A 24,150-nucleotide genomic window follows, 5' to 3' on the forward strand; every position below is an offset into this window, starting at 1 on the left:
TACTTCCCTTACCCCTTCTTCTGCTTCCCATCTATAGCTACTGTCAGCACTGAGGCTTTATTCCTCTCTCTTACTTCCCTTACCTTGTCTGCTGCTTCCACTCTATAGCTACTGTCAGCACTGAGGCTTTAGAGCTCTCTCTTACTTCCCTTGCCTTGTCTTCTGCTTCCCCTCTGCAGCTACTGTCAGCACTGAGGCTTTATTCCTCTCTCACTTCCCTTACCTTATGTGCTGCTTCCCCTCTATAGCTACTGTCAGCACTGAGGCTTTATTCCTCTCTCTTACTTCCCTTACCTAGTCTGCTGCTTCCCCTCTATAGCTACTGTCAGCACTGAGGCTTTATTCCTCTCTCTTACTTCCCTTACCTCGTCTGCTGCTTCCCCTCTATAGCTACTGTCAGCACTGAGGCTTTATTCCTCTCTCTTACTTCCCTTACCTCATCTGCTGCTTCCCATCTATAGCTACTACCAGCACTGAGGCTTTATTCCTCTCTCTTACTTCCCTTACCTCATCTGCTGCTTCCCCTCTATAGCTACTGTCAGCACTGAGGCTTTATTCCTCTATCTTACTTCCCTTACCTAGTCTGCTGCTTCCCCTCTATAGCTACTGTCAGCACTGAGGCTTTATTCCTCTCTCTTACTTCCCTTACCCCTTCTTCTGCTTCCCATCTATAGCTACTGTCAGCACTGAGGCTTTATTCCTCTCTCTTACTTCCCTTACCCCTTCTTCTGCTTCCCCTCTATAGCTACTGTCAGCACTGAGGCTTTATTCCTCTCTCTTACTTCCCTTACCTAGTCTGCTGCTTCCCCTCTATAGCTACTGTCAGCACTGAGGCTTTATTCCTCTCTCTTACTTCCCTTACCTAGTCTGCTGCTTCCCCTCTATAACTACTGTCAGCACTGAGGCTTTATTCCTCTCTCTTACTTCCCTTACCTCGTCTGCTGCTTCCCCTCTATAGCTACTGTCAGCACTGAGGCTTTATTCCTCTCTCACTTCCCTTACCTTGTCTGCTGCTTCCACTCTATAGCTACTGTCAGCACTGAGGCTTTATTCCTCTCTCTTACTTCCCTTACCTAGTCTGCTGCTTCCCCTCTATAGCTACTGTCAGCACTGAGGCTTTATTCCTCTCTTACTTCCCTTACCTAGTCTGCTGCTTCCCCTCTATTGCTACTGTCAGCACTGAGGCTTTATTCCTCTCTCTTACTTCCCTTACCTTGTCTGCTGCTTCCCCTCTATAGCTACTGTCAGCACTGAGGCTTTATTCCTCTCTCTTACTTCCCTTACCTCATCTGCTGCTTCCCCTCTCTAGCTACTGTCAGCACTGAGGCTTTATTCCTCTCTCTTACTTCCCTTACCTTCTTCTGCTTCCCATCGTTACCTACTGTCAGCACTGAGGCTTTATTCCTCTCTCTTACTTCCCTTACCCCTTCTTCTTCCCATCTATAGCTACTGTCAGCACTGAGGCTTTATTCCTCTCTCTTACTTCCCTTACCTTCTTCTGGTTCCCATCTATACCTACTGTCAGCACTGAGGCTTTATTCCTCTCTCTTACTTCCCTTACCCCTTCTTCTGATTCCCATCTATAGCTACTGTCAGCACTGAGGCTTTATTCCTCTCTCTTACTTCCCTTACCCCTTCTTCTGCTTCCCATCTATAGCTACTGTTAGCACTGAGGCTTTATTCCTCTCTCTTACTTTCCTTACCTTGTCTGCTGCTTCCGCTCTATAGCTACTGTCAGCACTGAGGCTTTATTCCTCTCTCTTACTTCCCTTACCTAGTCTGCTGCTTCCCCTCTATAGCTACTGTCAGCACTGAGGCTTTTTTCCTCTCTCTTACTTCCCTTACCTAGTCTGCTGCTGCCCCTCTATAGCTACTGTCAGCACTGAGGCTTTATTCCTCTCTTTTACTTCCCTTTCCTCATCTGCTGCTTCCCCTCTATAGCTACTGTCAGCACTGAGGCTTTGGGGGTCATTCCGAATCGTTCGCACGCAGCGTGTTTTTTGCTGCGGTGCGAACGGGTGCGGAAAGCGCATGTGCGACGTTGCCCGGCGACAAGGGTCACCGGGTTACGTTGTGGCTACCGACGGAAGCAGTCGCAGCGGCGACCACTAAGAAGATTGACAGGAAGGAGGCGTGGATGGGCGGATCCGGACCGTTGGAGAGCCTTTTTGGGGAGTGGTGAGTAAAACGAAGGCATGTCCAGGACAACGGAGGGCAGAGGTGTGACGAAAAGCCGGGCCTATCATCGCTGGTTCCATCGTACAAGTTAAGTATGTCCAGCCCTAGTCTACTTCTGCTTGAAATTTTTTTAACTTAGCAGGGCTGCACAAGTGATCGCAGCCCTGCTAAGCTAAAATACACTCCTCCATAGGCGTGGACTATTGATCGCAGCAGCAGCTAATAGTTGCTGGCTGCGATGAACTCGGAATGGCCACCTAAGTTCCTTTCTCTTACTTCCCTTACCTCGTCTGCTGCTTCCCCTCTATAGCTACTGTCAGCACTGAGGCTTTATTCCTCTCTCACTTCCCTTTCCTCATCTGCTGCTTCCCATCTATAGCTACTGTCAGCACTGAGGCTTTATTCCGCTCTCTTACTTCCCTTACCCTTCTTCTGCTTCCCCTCTATACCTACTGTCAGCACTGAGGCTTTATTCCTCTCTCTTACTTCCCTTACCTCGTCTGTTGCTTCCACTCTATGGCTACTGCCAGCACTGAGGCTTTATAGCTCTCTCCTATTTACCTTCACAGCAGCGGAGAACAGCCTATGGTGAAGCAGAAGGACAGCAGCAGCAGCGCCTCAACCAATAACACAGCGCTGCTGCGGCTCCCTCCTCCACCTCCCTCCTCCTCCTTCTCCCCCGTGGCAGCTGCGCTCCTCTCCTGTGTGCTGCGGACGGCTGTGTGCTGCGGGCGGCGGTTGCCCGCAGCACACAGCGGCATGTAATGAGTCAGTTTGACTCATTACATGCTTTGGGCCCCTGGAAAGTGGCGGGCCCCAGTGCAACGCACTGGTTGCACTGGCGGTAGTTCCGCCTCTGTGTGTTGGGACAAGTATGCTGGAATCCCAGAGAATAGCGAGAAAGACAGTTATACCCTTTTCACACCGCACAAAGGGGGGTCATTCCGAGTTGATCGCTCGCTAGCTACTTTTTGCAGCCATGCCCACTGGGGAGTGCATATTTGCTTTGCAAGTGTGCGATCGCCTGTGCAGCCGAGAGGTACAAAAACAGTTTGTGCAGTTTTTGAGCAGCTCTGAACTTACTCAGCCGCTGCGATCACTTCAGCCTATTCATGCCCGGATTTGATGTCAGACACCCGCCCTGCAAATGCATGGACACGCCTGCGTTTTTCCAACCACTCCCTGAAAACGGTCAGTTGACACCCACAAACGCCCTCTTCCTGTCAATCTTCTTGCGATCGGCTGTGCGAATGGATTCTTTGTTAAATCTATCGCTCAGCAACGATCCGCTTTGTACCCGTATGATGCGCCTGCACATTGCGGTGCATACGCATGCGCAGTAGTGACCTGATCACTGCGCTGCAAAAAACGGCAGCGTGCGATCGGGTCGGAATGACCCCCATATTACCCGGTGTTATACCCCTTTCACACTGCACAAATAACGGGTGTGTGGTGTGAAAGCGCCATGTTCGAAATCCCAGGTTGCCTAACCCGGTAATTCAATCCGGGAATAAATAAGAATTTACTCACCGGTAATTCTATTTCTCGTAGTCCGTAGTGGATGCTGGGGACTCCGTAAGGACCATGGGGATTAGCGGCTCCGCAGGAGACTGGGCACAACTATAAAGAAAGCTTTAGACTACTGGTGTGCACTGGCTCCTCCCACTAAGACCCTCCTCCAGACTTCAGTTAGGATACTGTGCCCGGAAGAGCTGACACAATAAGGAAGGATTTTGAATCCCGGGTAAGACTCATACCAGCCACACCAATCACACCGTATAACTCGTGATACAATACCCAGTTAACAGTATGATAACAACTGAGCCTCTCAACAGATAGCTCAACAATAACCCTTTAGTTAAGCAATAACTATATACAAGTATTGCAGACAATCCGCACTTGGGATGGGCGCCCAGCATCCACTACGGACTACGAGAAATAGAATTACCGGTGAGTAAATTCTTATTTTCTCTAACGTCCTAGTGGATGCTGGGGACTCCGTAAGGACCATGGGGATTATACCAAAGCTCCCAAACGGGCGGGAGAGTGCGGATGACTCTGCAGCACCGAATGGGCAAACTCTAGGTCCTCCTCAGCCAGGGTGTCAAACTTGTAGAATTTAGCAAACGTGTTTGACCCCGACCAAGTAGCTGCTCGGCAAAGTTGAAGAGCCGAGACCCCTCGGGCAGCCGCCCAAGAAGAGCCCACCTTCCTCGTGGAATGGGCTTTTACTGATTTAGGATGCGGTAGTCCAGCCGCAGAATGTGCAAGCTGAATCGTACTACAGATCCAGCGAGCAATAGTCTGCTTTGAAGCAGGTGCACCCAACTTGTTGGGCGCATACAGGATAAAGAGCGAGTCAGTCTTTCTGACTCCAGCTGTCCTGGAAACATAGATTTTCAGAGCCCTGACTACGTCCAACAACTTGGAAGCCTCCAAGTCATTTGTAGCCGCAGGCACCACGATAGGTTGGTTCAGATGAAAAGCTGATACCACTTTGGGGAGAAACTGGGGATGAGTCCTCAATTCTGCCCTATCCATATGGAAAATCAGATAAGGGCTTTTACATGACAAAGCCGCCAATTCTGATACACGCCTGGCTGAAGCCAAGGCCAACAACATGACCACTTTCCACGTGAGATATTTCAAATCCACGGTTTTCAGTGGCTCAAACCAATGTGACTTTAGGAAATCCAACACCACGTTGAGATCCCAAGGTGCCACTGGAGGCACAAAAGGGGGCTGAATATGCAGCACTCCCTTAACAAAAGTCTGAACTTCAGGTAGTGAAGCCAGTTCTCTCTGGAAGAAAATCGATAGAGCCGAAATCTGGACCTTAATGGAACCCAATTTAAGGCCCATAGTCACCCCTGACTGTAGGAAGTGCAGGAAACGGCCCAGCTGAAATTCCTCTGTTGGGGCCTTCCTGGCCTCACACCACGCAACATATTTTCGCCATATGCAGTGATAATGGTTTGCGGTAACTTCTTTCCTAGCTTTAATCAGCGTAGGAATGACTTCCTCCGGAATGCCCTTTTCCTTCAGGATCCGGTGTTCAACCGCCATGCCGTCAAACGCAGCCGCGGTAAGTCTTGGAACAGACAGGGCCCCTGCTGCAGCAGGTATTGTCTGAGCGGTAGAGGCCATGGGTCCTCTGACATCATTTCTTGAAGTTCCGGGTACCAAGCTCTTCTTGGCCAATCCGGAACAATGAGTATAGTTCTTACTCCTCTTCTCCTTATTATCCTCAGTACCTTTGGTATGAGAGGAAGAGGAGGGAACACATAAACCGACCGGTACACCCACGGTGTCACTAGAGCGTCCACAGCTATCGCCTGCGGGTCTCTCGACCTGGCGCAATATTTTTCTAGCTTTTTGTTTAGGCGGGACGCCATCATGTCCACCTGTGGCCTTTTCCAACGGTTTACAATCATTTGAAAGACTTCTGGATGAAGTCCCCACTCTCCCGGGTGGAGGTCGTGCCTGCTGAGGAAGTCTGCTTCCCAGTTGTCCACTCCCGGAATGAACACTGCTGACAGTGCTAACACGTGATTTCCGCCCATCGGAGAATCCTTGTGGCTTCTGCCATTGCCGTCCTGCTTCTCGTGCCGCCCTGTCGATTTACATGGGCGACCGCCGTGATGTTGTCTGACTGGATCAGTACCGGCTGGTTTTGGAGCAGGGGTTTTGCCTGACTTAGGGCATTGTAAATGTCCCTCAGTTCCAGAATATTTATGTGCAGGGAAGTCTCCTGACTTGACCATAGTCCTTGGAAGTTTCTTCCCTCGAAGGCTGGCATCCGTGGTCACCAGGACCCAGTCCTGTATGCCGAATCTGCGGCCCTCTTGAAGATGAGCACTCTGCAGCCACCACAGCAGAGACACCCTTGTCCTTGGAGACAGGGTTATCAGCCGATGCATCTGAAGATGCGATCCGGACCACTTGTCCAGCAGGTCCCACTGAAAGGTTCTTGCATGAAACCTGCCGAATGGAATCGCTTCGTAGGAAGCTACCATCTTTCCTAGGATCCGCGTGCAGTGATGCACCGACACCTGTTTTGGTTTTAGGAGGCCTCTGACTAGAGATGACAGCTCCTTGGCCTTCTCCTCCGGAAGAAACACTTTTTTCTGTTCTGTGTCCAGAACCATCCCCAGGAACAGTAGACGTGTCGTATGGACCAGCTGTGACTTTGGAGTGTTTAGAATCCAGCCGTGCTGTAGTAGCACCTCCCGAGATAGTGCTACCCCGACCAACAACTGCTCTCTGGACCTCGCCTTTATCAGGAGATCGTCCAAGTACGGGATAATTAAAACTCCCTTCTTTCGAAGGAGTATCATCATTTCGGCCATTACCTTGGTAAAGACCCTCGGAGCCGTGGATAGACCGAACGGCAACGTCTGGAATTGGTAATGACAATCCTGTACCACAAATCTGAGGTACTCCTGGTGAGGATGGTAAATGGGGACATGCAGGTAAGCATCCTTGATGTCCAGTGATACCATGTAATCCCCCTCGTCCAGGCTTGTAATAACCGCCCTGAGCGATTCCATCTTGAACTTGAATTTTTTTATATATGTGTTCAAGGATTTCAAATTTAAAATGGGTCTCACCGAACCGTCCGGTTTCGGTACCACAAACATTGTGGAATAGTAACCCCGTCCTTGTTGAAGTAGGGGTACCTTTACTATCACCTTTTGTGAATACAGCTTGTGAATTGCCTGTAACACTGCCTCCCTGCCTGAGGGAGTGGTTGGCAAGGCAGATTTGAGGAAACGGCGGGGGGGAGACGTCTCGAATTCCAGCTTGTACCCCTGAGATACTATCTGAAAAATCCAGGGATCCACCCGTGAGCGAGCCCACTGATTGCTGAAAAATTTGAGACGGGCCCCCACCGTACCTGGCTCCGCCTGTGAAGCCCCAGCGTCATGCTGTGGACTTAGAGGAAGCGGGGGAGGACTTTTGCTCCTGGGAACTGGCTGTATGCTGCAGCTTCTTTCCCCTACCTCTGCCTCTGGGCAGAAAGGACGCGCCTTTAACCCGCTTGCCCCTATTGGGCCGAAAGGACTGTACCTGATAATACGGTGCTTTCTTTGGTTGTGAGCGAACATGGGGTAAAAATGTAGACTTCCCAGCTGTTGCTGTGGAAACGAGGTCCGAGAGACCATCCCCGAACAACTCCTCACCCTTATAAGGCAGAACTTCCATGTGTCGTTTCGAATCTGCATCTCCTGTCCACTGCCGAGTCCATAACCCTCTCCTGGCAGAAATGGACATTGCACTAATTTTGGATGCCAGCCGGCAAATATCCCTCTGTGCATCCCTCATGTATAAAAGTGCGTCTTTTATATGCTCTACATTTAGCAATATAGTGTCCCTGTCTAGGGTATCTATATTTTCTGACAGGGAATCTGACCACGCAGCAGCAGCACTGCACATCCAGGCTGACGCAATAGCTGGTCTCAGTATAACACCTGTGTGTGTGTGTATATATAGATTTCAGGATAGCCTCCTGCTTTCTATCAGCAGATTCCTTCAGGGCGGCCGTATCCGGAGACGGTAGTGCCACCTTCTTTGACAAGCGTGTGAGCGCTTTATCCACCCTAGGGGATGTTTCCCAGCGTGACCTATCCTCTGGCGGGAAAGGGTACGCCATTAGTAACCTCTTAGAAATTACCAGCTTTTTATCAGGGAAAGCCCACGCTTCTTCACACACTTCATTTAACTCTTCAGATGGAGGAAAAGCTACTGGTAGTTTTTTCTCTCCAAACATAATACCCTTTTTTGTGGTACCGGGGGTAACATCAGAAATGTGTGATAAAGCTAAATATTTATCGTATATAAAACACTTTAAGAGGTCTAAGAACACTGTACGCTATCTACGTAAGAAGTACCGTAAGGGTACGCAAGTTGTGTAGCGATCGCTCAACCGTAGTCGAGACGCTCAAGCGTCACGTTCGCTTACGGCCCAGTGATCACAGGCAGGCACGCTATTGGCTGCCGACTAACGTAATGATTCGCTATAGCGTAGCGTACGCTCGGGACCACGAGGAGATCACCAGCGGTGCAGACGCTTACAACGTTAAAACCTTTATATCTATACCTTTAACAATGAGATACACAGTATACCTTAGTGTAGAGACAGAGTGTAAGTGCAACCTGGTGTAACCTGATTAACTACAAAGCTGCTTGAGCGTCACCGATGCTCAGAGAATACTTAACACTATAAAGAATACACAGATACCTGGGCTTAGGGTCCAAAACCTATTATATGTATTTTAACTATTATACTTGCAAAAGGAATCACAGTACAAATGATACACTACAATATAACATAAACCAACTAACCAGATAACTACACTGGAAATACAATACAATACAATTAAAGGAAAATACGAGAGAAAGAGTAGAGAGAGAGAGAGATGGCTCACAGTAAGACAATATGATTACGGAGAAAACTTACGCACAAGGGGAACGATCGCATGCGCCTCGATATCCAGCTCCCGATTATCAGCAATGAGAACCGTTGATGAGAGTGAATCTGGATATGGTCGGCCTGCCTATTTATGCCCCACACACAATACAATTCAATGGTCCCTACAATCTCATTGTCCATTGGACACAGGAATTCGGCTTCGCATTATAACAAAAGGTCATAGGTTGATTCATACAGGTGGGCTGTGACTGTTTCCAACTGTTCAGGTGGGTGGGATACTGGGTTTCCCGCCGCATGACTAAGTAAGAACAAATAATAGTAAATGGACATAAACTTCTTATGTCCATAACTATTCGCACGAGCGATTAATCCGCTCCAAACCAACACCGGAATATTGCTATTTAAATACTCTTCCGATGGGTACCAAACACTACTGTATGACCCCTGTTAGACCCTTCGTACAATACAAAGAGGGATCTCTCTGTTCAGGAACATGCTATGTTAACCAAACTTTCAGAATCTATCAAAGGGACCATGATCTATAAAATACCTTATTGGTGAAAATATGTAACGATTGAGTCGCACGCTACGACTACACAAACTTTACCGTAAATACGCATACCGAGCACCAGCGGGTGCACGCAACAGCGGGTATGCGCACTCACGGGAGAGCGCACGCATGCGCAGCGCGGACCTGAATGAGGTGCAAATATGGCAGTGTGCATAGAGATATTTTTCTGACTTTGACATGTGCAACACATTTTTCATTGCCTCAATCATGTAACGTGTGGCCCTACTGGAAGTTACATTAGTCTCATCGTCGTCGACACTGGAGTCAGTATCCGTGTCGACATCTGTGTCTGTCATCTGAGGTAGCAGGCGTTTTAGAGCCCCTAATGACTTTTGAGACGCCTGGGCAGGCACAGGCTGAGAAGCAGGCTGTCCCACATTAGGTATGTCATCAAACCTTTTATGCAAGGAGTCGACACTGTTGCGTAATTCCTTCCACAGCACCATCCACTCAGGTGTCGACCCCGCAGGGGGTGACATCACGTTTACAGGCATTTGCTCCTCCTCCACATAAGCCTCCTCATCAAACATGTCGACACAGCCGTACCGACACACCGCAAACACACAGGGAATGCTCTGACAGAGGACAGGACCCCACAAAGCCCTTTGGGGAGACAGAGAGAGAGTATGCCAGCACACACCAGAGCACTATATAACACAGGGATCCCACTATAAATGAGTGTTTTCCCTTATAGCTGCTTTTTTATATATCAAATATATATATCTATACTGCGCCTAAATTTAGTGCCCCCCCTCTCTTTTTTACCCTTCTGTAGTGTTCAGACTGCAGGGGAGAGCCAGGGAGCTTCCTTCCAGCGGAACTGTGAGGGAAAAATGGCGACAGTGTGCTGAGGGAGATAGCCCCGCCCCTTTTTCGGCGGACTTTCTCCCGCTTTTTCTGGAATACTGGCAGGGGTAATTTTACATCTATATAGCCTCTAGGACTATATATGATGCAGATTTGCCAGCCAAGGTGTCATATATTGCCCTCAGGGCGCCCCCCCCCAGCGCCCTGCACCCATCAGTGACCGGAGTGTGAGGTGTACATGAGGAGCAATGGCGCACAGCTGCAGTGCTGTGCGCTACCTTGGTGAAGACCGAAGTCTTCTGCCGCCGATTTTCCGGACCTCTTCGTTGCTTCTGGCTCTGTAAGGGGGCCGGCGGCGCGGCTCCGGGAACGAACACCAAGGTCGGGTCCTGCGGTCGATCCCTCTGGAGCTAATGGTGTCCAGTAGCCTAAGAAGCCCAAACTACCACCTGTTAGGTAGGTTCGCTTCTTCTCCCCTTAGTCCCTCGCTGCAGTGAGTCTGTTGCCAGCAGATCTCACTGTAAAATAAAAAACCTAAATATACTTTCTTTCTAGGAGCTCAGGAGAGCCCCTAGTGTGCATCCAGCTCAGCCGGGCACAAGAATCTAACTGAAGTCTCGAGGAGGGTCTTAGTGGGAGGAGCCAGTGCACACCAGTAGTCTACAGCTTTCTTTATAGTTGTGCCCAGTCTCCTGCGGAGCCGCTAATCCATATGGTCCTTACGGAGTCCCCAGCATCCACTAGGACGTTAGAGAAAAGCAGTATTATTCCCGGGTTGAATAGCAGGTCAGTTGCAGCGTGAACGGGCTTGGGACCCGTTCACTACATAGGGGAGAGGCAGCGCGGTGATGAGCTCATCTCCCAGTGCTGGCTCCGCCCCCAATGCCGGCTCCACCCCCTGCCGCTATGGCAACTGGCATACAGTAGCATTTTCTTTTAAAATAGGTGTAATGTGACAGCCCGGAGTCTCCTGCCAGCAAGCACAGAGGCGACTAAGGGGGTGATTCAGACCTGATCACTAGGCTACTAAAACTGTAGTCCTGCGATCAGATAGTCGCCGCCAAGGGGTCTGAATCGGGCCCTAAGCTGCATGCAACTCTGCATCACCCATACTTGCAGCTGCGGACTATGGTCAGTGCGTAAACACAGGGGGATATTCAATTACCCCGACAGCAAATCGGGTGTAATGTATCTCTGGGGGGGCTATCTAATTAGCCCCGATAAGCCAGCGCACGCCGCAGCTTAACGTTTTTTCTTGTTTCACCTTCCTCCGGCAGGCGAAGCAAAATCCCCGATAACAGCCCTGATTTTCACTGAACCCAGAGGCGGGCTGGCCCGGGGGGCAGGGTGCCATGTGCCCCCTGGGCCACACTCTGGACTTGCCCCCTGGGCTAAAAGTTGCCAGCCAGCCCCTGACTGAACCTGTCTGTTTACGGGTGTAAATGCACTTGTTACCGGCCGAGCTAATCAAATAGCCCAACCGCAGCACCCGAAGAAACATTGGGCGTTTTTACTCCCGATGTCTCTTCGGGGCAAATTGAATATCCCCCACAGTGGCAAGAGAAACTATGTGAATTCTACATTTCTGCATACCTTGACCTCTATGTCCACATATGACTGTATAGGCCAGTACTCACTGGCCGATGTGGGAGAGATGTGTGCTGAGCGAACCGCTCAGCACACATCTCTCCCGCCGCTTAGCACAGCGCGATGTGTGCCGAGCGCGCGGGGGGAGACGGGGGGGCCGCTCATTTCACCCAGCGGGTGAAGTGAGCGACCTGCTAGATTGGCCTGCATGCCAATCTAGCACTAGTGATAGCGATGCGCTGGGCTGCGCATCGCTATCGCTGTAGGGGGTACACACGAAGTGATCTGTGCTTAAAATCTAAGCAATCTAGTCAGATTGCTTAGATTTTAAGCAGCGATCGCTCCTTGAGTACCCCCCTTATGACGCTTGTTGAGCCAGCTCTAAGGTCGCTTTAACAGCTTTACTTCAACTTTGTTATTGTCAAACATATTTTGCTGCTATTGATTGCATATGAATATTTATTATCCTCCTTTCACAATAACACTACACCTAGTGCTGGGATTACCACTCTGGGTTTTACCATTTTAAATGTATGAACTCATGTAGAAGGCTCATTCCACAGGCAGGTAAATCTTGTGTTGTGAGCTCTACTGACGATCATCGATGCCACTTACCTGGTTATTATGAACGTCCAACCGGCATGTTCTGCAAATGCGATGTCCCCAAGATAGGTGGCCCTACTGCTTGAGGGATATCCCTGGTGGCCTGCATCAGTCTCTCCGGTCCTGGTGACGTGCCGTTTGTTTATTTCTGCTGGACTTCCCGTACTATGGGACTAATTCAGACCTGATCGCAACAGCAAAATCTTTCTCTAATGGACAAAACCAGGGGCCTAATTCAAAATTGCACGGCTACGATCATTCACACTGACATGCGGGGGGACGCTCAGCACAGGGCTAGTCCACCCCGCATGTCTGGCCCTCCCCCCGCCGCACAGGTACAAAAGCATCGCACGGCAGCGATGCTTTTGTACCTGAACAGCAGCTCCCTACCTACCAGCACAGCTCCTGCACGCTGGCAGGGAGCTACTCGTCACTCTCCGGGTCGCAGCGGCTGGGCAGAGGTGACGATCGCATCTCTGGCATGCGCGGTTCAGACCTGATCGCCCGCTGTGTGAAAACGCACAGCAGCGATCAGCTCTGAATTAGGCCCCATGTGCACTGCAGGTGGGGCAGATGTAACATGTGCAGAGAGAGTTAGATTTGGGTGGGTTATATTTTGTTTCTGTGCAGGGTAAATACTGGCTGCTTTATTTTTACACTGCAATTTAAATTTCAGTTTGAACACCCCCCACCCAAATCGAACGCTCTCTGCACATGTTACATCTGCCCCCCCTGCAGTGCACATTGGTTTGTCCATTAGAGAAAACGTTTGCTGTTGCGATCAGGTCTGAATTAGGCGCTATATCCTGCGCTTTCTTAAACCTGCCTTGCAGAATGAATAATTTCTACCCCCCTCCCTCCCGACACTAGGTCTAACTCACCTAATGTCAGGCATGCACAGAAATGACCAGCCTAATGCGTGCTCCCGCGTATCGTTAACGACCCCCTCCCTCGTCTTAACATGTACAAACGAGGGAGGTCCTATTTAACGACAGCCATGCTGCAGATGCAGCAGGGGCTTCGTTCCTCGCGCCGTTGCTCCCTTACCCGCTGGCATCAGCAAGTTGTATGCACTTGCCGATGCCGGCACCCCGCTGGGTCCCAAGTGCAGCCAATATGGGTGTCGGTGGGGGCTTGTCTAGTGTGTATGGGCCTTTAGTACTAAGATTTAAAGCAGCAATTTTCTGCACTGTAAACAATTGCCCCTTTTAATCATGCTTTGGGCCGGATTCCTAGTTGTATGCTAACCTAATAGTTTGCGTCCAACTACGGTGGTGAGAGGACTGCACATGTGCAGAACGGGGCCTGGATCGTTGCACGTAGTACCCCCTAAGCCGCAGCAGGACTGACAGGCTGTGGCTGTTTGGGGACAGGGAGGGGACAGTGCTGTGCAACGGGGAAGCGTTGCGCCCATTTCTTCTATGTGTGCCGAGGCAAGCGTCTGCATCTTCCGATGCATATTTCCTGGCAAAGGAAGCATGGGCACCTCAGTTACCGGAGGGATGGCCGATATCCGCGGAAGTGATCCCATGCTACCTCTCACAAGCATGCAGGAGGCGGGTACTTACACAAGGCACCTCCTGCAGCATTAGCATATCCAGTGACGCAGCTACTGCGCAAATGCGCCCATCTTTGAATCAGTCCCCTTTATGCAGAAATCTTGGCACAGTGCACATGTCACACTCTGTTATACTTTGGACTGTGCTACAGTATGTCAGGCTATTGGGGGTCATTCCGAGTTGATCGCTCGTTGCCGATTTTCGCAACGGAGCGATTAAGGCAAAAATGCGCATGCGAATGGTTCGCAGTGCGCATGCGGTTAGTATTTTAACACAAAACTTAGATTTACTCACGCCCGAACGAAGATTTTTCATCGTTGAAGTGATCGGAGTGTGATTGACAGGAAGGGGTGTTTCTGGGCGGAAACTGACCGTTTTCTGAGAGTGTGCGGAAAAACGCAGGCGTGCCAGGGAAAAACGCGGAAGTGTCTGGAGAAACGGGGGAGTGTCTGGCCGAACGCTGGGCTTTGTTTGTGACGTCAAACCAGGAACGAAACTGACTGAACTGATCGCTATGTGTGAGTAGGTCTGGAGCTACTCAGAAACTGCTAAGAATTTTCTATTCGCAATTCTGCTCATCTTTCGTTCGCAATTCTAAGCTAAAATACACTCCCAGAGGGCGGCGGCTTAGCGTGTGCAATGCTGCTAAAAGCAGCTAGCGAGCGAACAACTCGGAATCACCCCCAATGTTCGTTGTACAGTACAAGGACAAATTGCACTTCATGAAAACACTGGTTTAATTCATTCTATACCTGTCACATCTAAAACCTGAATAAGATGGTTATACTCAACAATTACCTTCCCCTATAATAACAACAACTCTATTCACCTTTAAATGTATCTCTCACAAAACTAGCTACCATGGTAACAGTGTGTGTATGACTCTTCCCTCCTATGACCGCGCTGATAATCCCGCATCTTTCTTCCTTACCGCACCAATCCGCGCCCTCCCGAGTCCCACTGGTTTCTCACCAGCTCTCAGCAGCCAGCCAGGCCCTGTCCGTATGCCCCGCCCACTCTCTGGTCTCCCGCCATCAGCTCTCCTCTGATTCGTTCATATCTTTACACATTTTCTCCGCTCCTCGGCCGCTCTCTTCTGTGGTTCTATGGCCCGCCCCTTCCGACACCACATTGGTCCAGCGCTCTGTCACCCTCGCCAGTCCGTCAGCACAGCAGCATGCGGAGAGGGCAGTGTCGAACGTCCCTTTCCCGAGTCGTCTCCTCTGATTGGTGACAGATGAATAGGCGGGAGTCTGACAAGGTCACGTGTAGAGGGGGAGGGGAACTATCCCGCTGGCCTAGCTCCTCCCCCTTGTGTTGTGACTCCTCCCCCAGACGGAAAAGGTCCCTTAGCCCACTTGATTCTAGCATCTACACTTTGTATATGCTACCAGCGACCATTTTAAATGAATTCCGTTCTCTTCCCAAGGCTTAACCTTAGATTCTTATCATTGGTCACAACTGGTATTAAGTGGCCAAGGAGGTAACAATTGGTTAATGGTTATGTGGTAAGATGGGTACTGTGCTGCTAATGGCTGCTGGTATACGAGGCTGAAGTTAGCTTCTTATTCGGCCAGCTTCTTATTCACTTCTTATTCAAGCTCCAGCTTCTTATTCACTTCTTATTCGAGCTCCAGCTTCTTATTCAGATCATTCAGTTTTGCAAGGGTTAATGTGTCTTGGGCAACACATTTGACGCCTGAAATTCACAGAGTAGGGTCCCTTTCATATGACCCACCTGTATTTTGGCTTGCCCAACGCTGGTTTGGGCATGAAATACTCTGGCAAAGTGGGCACATACACTATAATTCACCATTTTGAATAAGTAGCTGTAGTTTTGCAAGGGTTAACGAGTCTCGGGCAACAATTTTGACACCTGAAATCAATAGAGTCGGGTCACTTGCATATGACCCACATGGATATTGCCTTGCCCAACACTGGTTTGGCCATGAAATACGCTGCCCAAGTGGGCACATACACAGTATTATGAATTACTAATTTGAATAAGTAGCTGTAGTTGTGCAAGGGTTAACGAGTCTCGGGCAACAATTTTGACACCTGAAATCAACTGAGTCGGGTCACTTGCATATGACCCACATGTATTTTGCCTTGCCCAACACTGGTTTGGTCATGAAATACGTTGCCCAAGTGGGCACCTTAACACTATCATTTTCTATTATGAATAAGTAGCTGTAGTTTTGCAAGGGTTAACAAGTCTCGGGCAACAATTTTGACACCAGAAATCAATAGAGTCGGGTCACTTGCATATGACCCACATGGATTTTGCCTTGCCCAACACTGGTTTGGGCATGAAATACGCTGCTCAAGTGGGCACCTTAACACTATTATTTTCTATTATGAATAAGTAGCTGTAGTTTTGCAAGGGTTAACGAGTCTCGGGCAACAATTTTGACACCAGAAATAAATAGAGTCGGGTCACTTGCATATGACCCACATGGATTTTGCCTTGCCCAACACTGGTTTGGCCATGAAATACGCTGCCCAAGTGGGCACATACACAGTATTATGAATGACTAATTTGAATAAGTAGCTGTAGTTGTGCAAGGGTTAACGAGTCTCGGGCAAGAATTTTGACACCTGAAATCAACTCAGTCGGGTCACTTGCATATGACCCACATGTATTTTACCTTGCCCAACACTGGTTTGGTCATGAAATACGTTGCCCAAGTGGGCACCTTAACACTATCATTTTCTATTATGAATTAGTAGCTGTAGTTTTGCAAGGGTTAACGAGTCTCGGGCAACAATTTTGACACCAGAAATCAATAGAGTCGGGTCACTTGCATATGACCCACATGATTTTTGCCTTGCCCAACACTGGTTTGGGCATGAAATACGCTGCCCAAGTGGGCACATACACAGTATTAAGAATTACTAATTTGAATAAGTAGCTGTAGTCGTGCAAGGGTTAACGAGTCTCGGGCAAGAATTTTGACACCTGAAATCAACTGAGTCGGGTCACTTGCATATGACCCACATGTATTTTGCCTTGCCCAACACTTTTTTGGGCATGAAATACGTTGCCCAAGTGGGCACCTTAACACTATCATTTTCTATTATGAATAAGTAGCTGTAGTTTTGCAAGGGTTAACGAGTCTCAGGCAACAATTTTGACACCAGAAATCAATAGAGTCGGGTCACTTGCATATGACCCACATCAATTTTGCCTTGCCCAACGCTGGTTTTGCCATGAAATACGCTGCCCAAGTGGGCACATTCACAGTATTATGAATTACTAATTTGAATAAGTAGCTGTAGTTTTGCAAGGGTTAACGAGTCTCGGGCAAGAATTTTGACACCTGAAATCAATAGAGTCGGGTCACTTGCATATGACCCACATGGATTTTGCCTTGCCCAACACTGGTTTGGGCATGAAATACGCTGCCCAAGTGGGCACCTTAACACTCTCATTTTCTATTATGAATAAGTAGCTGTAGTTTTGCAAGGGTTAACGAGTCTCGGGCAACAATTTTGACACCAGAAATCAATAGAGTCGGGTCACTTGCATATGACCCACATGGATTTTGCCTTGCCCAACACTGGTTTGGCCATGAAATACGCTGCCCAAGTGGGCACATACACAGTATTATGAATTACTAATTTGAATAAGTAGCTGTAGTTGTGCAAGGGTTAACGAGTCTCGGGCAAGAATTTTGACACCTGAAATCAACTCAGTCGGGTCACTTGCATATGACCCACATGTATTTTGCCTTGCCCAACACTGGTTTGGGCATGAAATACGTTGCCCAAGTGGGCACCTCAGCACTATCATTTTCTATTATGAATAAGTAGCTGTAGTTTTGCAAGGGTTAACGAGTCTCGGACAACAATTTTGACACCAGAAATCAATAGAGTCGGGTCACTTGCATATGACCCACATGGATTTTGCCTTGCCCAACACTGGTTTGGGCATGAAATACGCTGCCCAAGTGGGCACCTTAACACTCTCAATTTCTATTATGAATAAGTAGCTGTAATTTTGCAAGGGTTAACGAGTCTCGGGCAAGAATTTTGACACCTGAAATCAACTGAGTCGGGTCACTTGCATATGACCCACATGGATTTTGCCTTGCCCAACACTGGTTTGGGCATGAAATACGCTGCCCAAGTGGGCACCTTAACACTATCATTTTCTATTATGAATAAGTAGCTGTAGTTTTGCAAGAGTTAACGAGTCTCGAGCAACAATTTTGACACCTGAAATCAATAGAGTCGGGTCACTTGCATATGACCCACATGGATTTTGCCTTGCCCAACACTGGTTTGGCCATGAAATACGCTGCCCAAGTGGGCACATACACAGTATTATGAATTACTAATTTGAATAAGTAGCTGTAGTTGTGCAAGGGTTAACGAGTCTCGGGCAAGAATTTTGAGACCTGAAATCAACTGAGTCGGGTCACTTGCATATGACCCACATGTATTTTGCCTTGCCCAACACTGGTTTGGTCATGAAATACGTTGCCCAAGTGGGCACCTTAACACTATCATATTCTGTTATGAATAAGTAGCTGTAGTTTTGCAAGGGTTAACGAGTCTCGGGCAACAATTTTGACACCAGAAATCAATAGAGTCGGGTCACTTGCATATGACCCACATGGATTTTGCCTTGCCCAACACTGGTTTGGGCATGAAATACGCTGCCCAAGTGGGCACCTTAACACTATCATTTTCTATTATGAATAAGTAGCTGTAGTTTTGCAAGAGTTAACGAGTCTCGGGCAACAATTTTGACACCAGAAATCAATAGAGTCGGGTCACTTGCATATGACCCACATGTATTTTGCCTTGCCCAACACTGGTTTGGGCATGAAATACGCTGCCCAAGTGGGCACCTTAACACTATCAATTTCTATTATGAATAAGTAGCTGTAGTTTTGCAAGGGTTAACGAGTCTCGGGCAACAATTTTGACACCAGAAATCAATAGAGTCCGGTCACTTGCATATGACCCACATGGATTTTGCCTTGCCCAGCGCTGGTTTTGCCATGAAATACGCTGCCCAAGTGGGCACATTCACAGTATTATGAATTACTAATTTGAATAAGTAGCTGTAGTTTTGCAAGGGTTAACGAGTCTCGGGCAAGAATTTTGACACCTGAAATCAATAGAGTCGGGTCACTTGCATATGACCCACATGGATTTTGCCTTGCCCAACACTGGTTTGGGCATGAAATACGCTGCCCAAGTGGGCACCTTAACACTATCATTTTCTATTATGAATTAGTAGCTGTAGTTTTGCAAGGGTTAACGAGTCTCGGGCAACAATTTTGACACCAGAAATCAATAGAGTCGGGTCACTTGCATATGACACACATGGATTTTGCCTTGCCCAACACTGGTTTGGCCATGAAATACGCTGCCCAAGTGGGCACATACACAGTATTATGAATTACTAATTTGAATAAGTAGCTATAGTTGTGCAAGGGTTAACGAGTCTCGGGCAAGAATTTTGACACCTGAAATCAACTGAGTCGGGTCACTTGCATATGACCCACATGTATTTTGCCTTGCCCAACACTGGTTTGGGCATGAAATACGTTGCCCAAGTGGGCACCTCAACACTATCATTTTCTATTATGAATAAGTAGCTGTAGTTTTGCAAGGGTTAACGAGTCTCGGGCAACAATTTTGACACCAGAAATCAATAGAGTCGGGTCACTTGCATATGACCCACATGGATTTTGCCTTGCCCAACACTGGTTTGGCCATGAAATACGCTGCCCAAGTGGGCACATACACAGTATTATGAATTACTAATTTGAATAAGTAGCTGTAGTTGTGCAAGGGTTAACGAGTCTCGGGCAAGAATTTTGAGACCTGAAATCAACTGAGTCGGGTCACTTGCATATGACCCACATGTATTTTGCCTTGCCCAACACTGGTTTGGTCATGAAATACGTTGCCCAAGTGGGCACCTTAACACTATCATATTCTGTTATGAATAAGTAGCTGTAGTTTTGCAAGGGTTAACGAGTCTCGGGCAACAATTTTGACACCAGAAATCAATAGAGTCGGGTCACTTGCATATGACCCACATGGATTTTGCCTTGCCCAACACTGGTTTGGGCATGAAATACGCTGCCCAAGTGGGCACCTTAACACTATCATTTTCTATTATGAATAAGTAGCTGTAGTTTTGCAAGAGTTAACGAGTCTCGAGCAACAATTTTGACACCTGAAATCAATAGAGTCGGGTCACTTGCATATGACCCACATGGATTTTGCCTTGCCCAACACTGGTTTGGCCATGAAATACGCTGCCCAAGTGGGCACATACACAGTATTATGAATTACTAATTTGAATAAGTAGCTGTAGTTGTGCAAGGGTTAACGAGTCTCGGGCAAGAATTTTGAGACCTGAAATCAACTGAGTCGGGTCACTTGCATATGACCCACATGTATTTTGCCTTGCCCAACACTGGTTTGGTCATGAAATACGTTGCCCAAGTGGGCACCTTAACACTATCATATTCTGTTATGAATAAGTAGCTGTAGTTTTGCAAGGGTTAACGAGTCTCGGGCAACAATTTTGACACCAGAAATCAATAGAGTCGGGTCACTTGCATATGACCCACATGGATTTTGCCTTGCCCAACACTGGTTTGGGCATGAAATACGCTGCCCAAGTGGGCACCTTAACACTATCATTTTCTATTATGAATAAGTAGCTGTAGTTTTGCAAGAGTTAACGAGTCTCGGGCAACAATTTTGACACCAGAAATCAATAGAGTCGGGTCACTTGCATATGACCCACATGTATTTTGCCTTGCCCAACACTGGTTTGGGCATGAAATACGCTGCCCAAGTGGGCACCTTAACACTATCAATTTCTATTATGAATAAGTAGCTGTAGTTTTGCAAGGGTTAACGAGTCTCGGGCAACAATTTTGACACCAGAAATCAATAGAGTCCGGTCACTTGCATATGACCCACATGGATTTTGCCTTGCCCAGCGCTGGTTTTGCCATGAAATACGCTGCCCAAGTGGGCACATTCACAGTATTATGAATTACTAATTTGAATAAGTAGCTGTAGTTTTGCAAGGGTTAACGAGTCTCGGGCAAGAATTTTGACACCTGAAATCAATAGTCGGGTCACTTGCATATGACCCACATGGATTTTGCCTTGCCCAACACTGGTTTGGGCATGAAATACGCTGCCCAAGTGGGCACCTTAATACTATCATTTTCTATTATGAATTAGTAGCTGTAGTTTTGCAAGGGTTAACGAGTCTCGGGCAACAATTTTGACACCAGAAATCAATAGAGTCGGGTCACTTGCATATGACACACATGGATTTTGCCTTGCCCAACACTGGTTTGGCCATGAAATACGCTGCCCAAGTGGGCACATACACAGTATTATGAATTACTAATTTGAATAAGTAGCTATAGTTGTGCAAGGGTTAACGAGTCTCGGGCAAGAATTTTGACACCTGAAATCAACTGAGTCGGGTCACTTGCATATGACCCACATGTATTTTGCCTTGCCCAACACTGGTTTGGGCATGAAATACGTTGCCCAAGTGGGCACCTCAACACTATCATTTTCTATTATGAATAAGTAGCTGTAGTTTTGCAAGGGTTAACGAGTCTCGGGCAACAATTTTGACACCAGAAATCAATAGAGTCGGGTCACTTGCATATGACCCACATGGATTTTGCCTTGCCCAACACTGGTTTGGCCATGAAATACGCTGCCCAAGTGGGCACATACACAGTATTATGAATTACTAATTTGAATAAGTAGCTGTAGTTGTGCAAGGGTTAACGAGTCTCGGGCAAGAATTTTGAGACCTGAAATCAACTGAGTCGGGTCACTTGCATATGACCCACATGTATTTTGCCTTGCCCAACACTGGTTTGGTCATGAAATACGTTGCCCAAGTGGGCACCTTAACACTATCATATTCTGTTATGAATAAGTAGCTGTAGTTTTGCAAGGGTTAACGAGTCTCAGGCAACAATTTTGACACCAGAAATCAATAGAGTCGGGTCACTTGCATATGACCCACATGGATTTTGCCTTGCCCAACACTGGTTTGGGCATGAAATACGCTGCCCAAGTGGGCACCTTAACACTATCATTTTCTATTATGAATAAGTAGCTGTAGTTTTGCAAGAGTTAACGAGTCTCGGGCAACAATTTTGACACCAGAAATCAATAGAGTCGGGTCACTTGCATATGACCCACATGTATTTTGCCTTGCCCAACACTGGTTTGGGCATGAAATACGCTGCCCAAGTGGGCACCTTAACACTATCATTTTCTATTATGAATAAGTAGCTGTAGTTTTGCAAGGGTTAACGAGTCTCGGGCAACAATTTTGACACCAGAAATCAATAGAGTCCGGTCACTTGCATATGACCCACATGGATTTTGCCTTGCCCAGCGCTGGTTTTGCCATGAAATACGCTGCCCAAGTGGGCACATTCACAGTATTATGAATTACTAATTTGAATAAGTAGCTGTAGTTTTGCAAGGGTTAACGAGTCTCGGGCAAGAATTTTGACACCTGAAATCAATAGAGTCGGGTCACTTGCATATGACCCACATGGATTTTGCCTTGCCCAACACTGGTTTGGGCATGAAATACGCTGCCCAAGTGGGCACCTTAACACTATCATTTTCTATTATGAATTAGTAGCTGTAGTTTTGCAAGGGTTAACGAGTCTCGGGCAACAATTTTGACACCAGAAATCAATAGAGTCGGGTCACTTGCATATGACACACATGGATTTTGCCTTGCCCAACACTGGTTTGGCCATGAAATACGCTGCCCAAGTGGGCACATACACAGTATTATGAATTACTAATTTGAATAAGTAGCTATAGTTGTGCAAGGGTTAACGAGTCTCGGGCAAGAATTTTGACACCTGAAATCAACTGAGTCGGGTCACTTGCATATGACCCACATGTATTTTGCCTTGCCCAACACTGGTTTGGGCATGAAATACGTTGCCCAAGTGGGCACCTCAACACTATCATTTTCTATTATGAATAAGTAGCTGTAGTTTTGCAAGGGTTAACGAGTCTCGGGCAACAATTTTGACACCAGAAATCAATAGAGTCGGGTCACTTGCATATGACCCACATGGATTTTGCCTTGCCCAACACTGGTTTGGGCATGAAATACGCTGCCCAAGTGGGCACCTTAACACTCTCATTTTCTATTATGAATAAGTAGCTGTAATTTTGCAAGGGTTAACGAGTCTCGGGCAAGAATTTTGACACCTGAAATCAACTGAGTCGGGTCACTTGCATATGACCCATATGGATTTTGCCTTGCCCAACACTGGTTTGGGCATGAAATACGCTGCCCAAGTGGGCACCTTAACACTATCATTTCTATTATGAATAAGTAGCTGTAGTTTTGCAAGAGTTAACGAGTCTCGGGCAACAATTTTGACACCTGAAATCAATAGAGTCGGGTCACTTGCATATGACCCACATGGATTTTGCCTTGCCCAACACTGGTTTGGCCATGAAATACGCTGCCCAAGTGGGCACATACACAGTATTATGAATTACTAATTTGAATAAGTAGCTGTAGTTGTGCAAGGGTTAACGAGTCTCGGGCAAGAATTTTGACACCTGAAATCAACTGAGTCGGGTCACTTGCATATGACCCACATGTATTTTGCCTTGCCCAACACTGGTTTGGTCATGAAATACGCTGCCCAAGTGGGCACCTTAACACTATCATTTTCTATTATGAATAAGTAGCTGTAGTTTTGCAAGAGTTAACGAGTCTCGGGCAACAATTTTGACACCTGAAATCAATAGAGTCGGGTCACTTGCATATGACCCACATGGATTTTGCCTTGCCCAACACTGGTTTGGGCATGAAATACGCTGCCCAAGTGGGCACCTTAACACTATCATTTTCTATTATGAATAAGTAGCTGTAGTTTTGCAAGGGTTAACGAGTCTCGGGCAAGAATTTTGACACCTGAAATCAACTGAGTCGGGTCACTTGCATATGACCCACATGGATTTTGCCTTGCCCAACACTGGTTTGGTCATGAAATACGCTGCCCAAGTGGGCACCTTAACACTATCATTTTCTATTATGAATAAGTAGCTGTAGTTTTGCAAGAGTTAACGAGTCTCGGGCAAGAATTTTGACACCTGAAATCAATAGAGTTGGGTCACTTGCATATGACCCACATGGATTTTGCCTTGCCCAACACTGGTTTGGGCATGAAATACGCTGCCCAAGTGGGCACCTTAACACTATCATTTTCTATTATGAATAAGTAGCTGTAGTTTTGCAAGGGTTAACGAGTCTCGGGCAACAATTTTGACACCAGAAATCAATAGAGTCGGGTCACTTGCATATGACCCACATGGATTTTGCCTTGCCCAACACTGGTTTGGCCATGAAA

Source organism: Pseudophryne corroboree, chromosome 2 (genome assembly GCF_028390025.1).
Source record: "Pseudophryne corroboree isolate aPseCor3 chromosome 2, aPseCor3.hap2, whole genome shotgun sequence".
NCBI classification, from domain to species: domain Eukaryota; kingdom Metazoa; phylum Chordata; class Amphibia; order Anura; family Myobatrachidae; genus Pseudophryne; species Pseudophryne corroboree.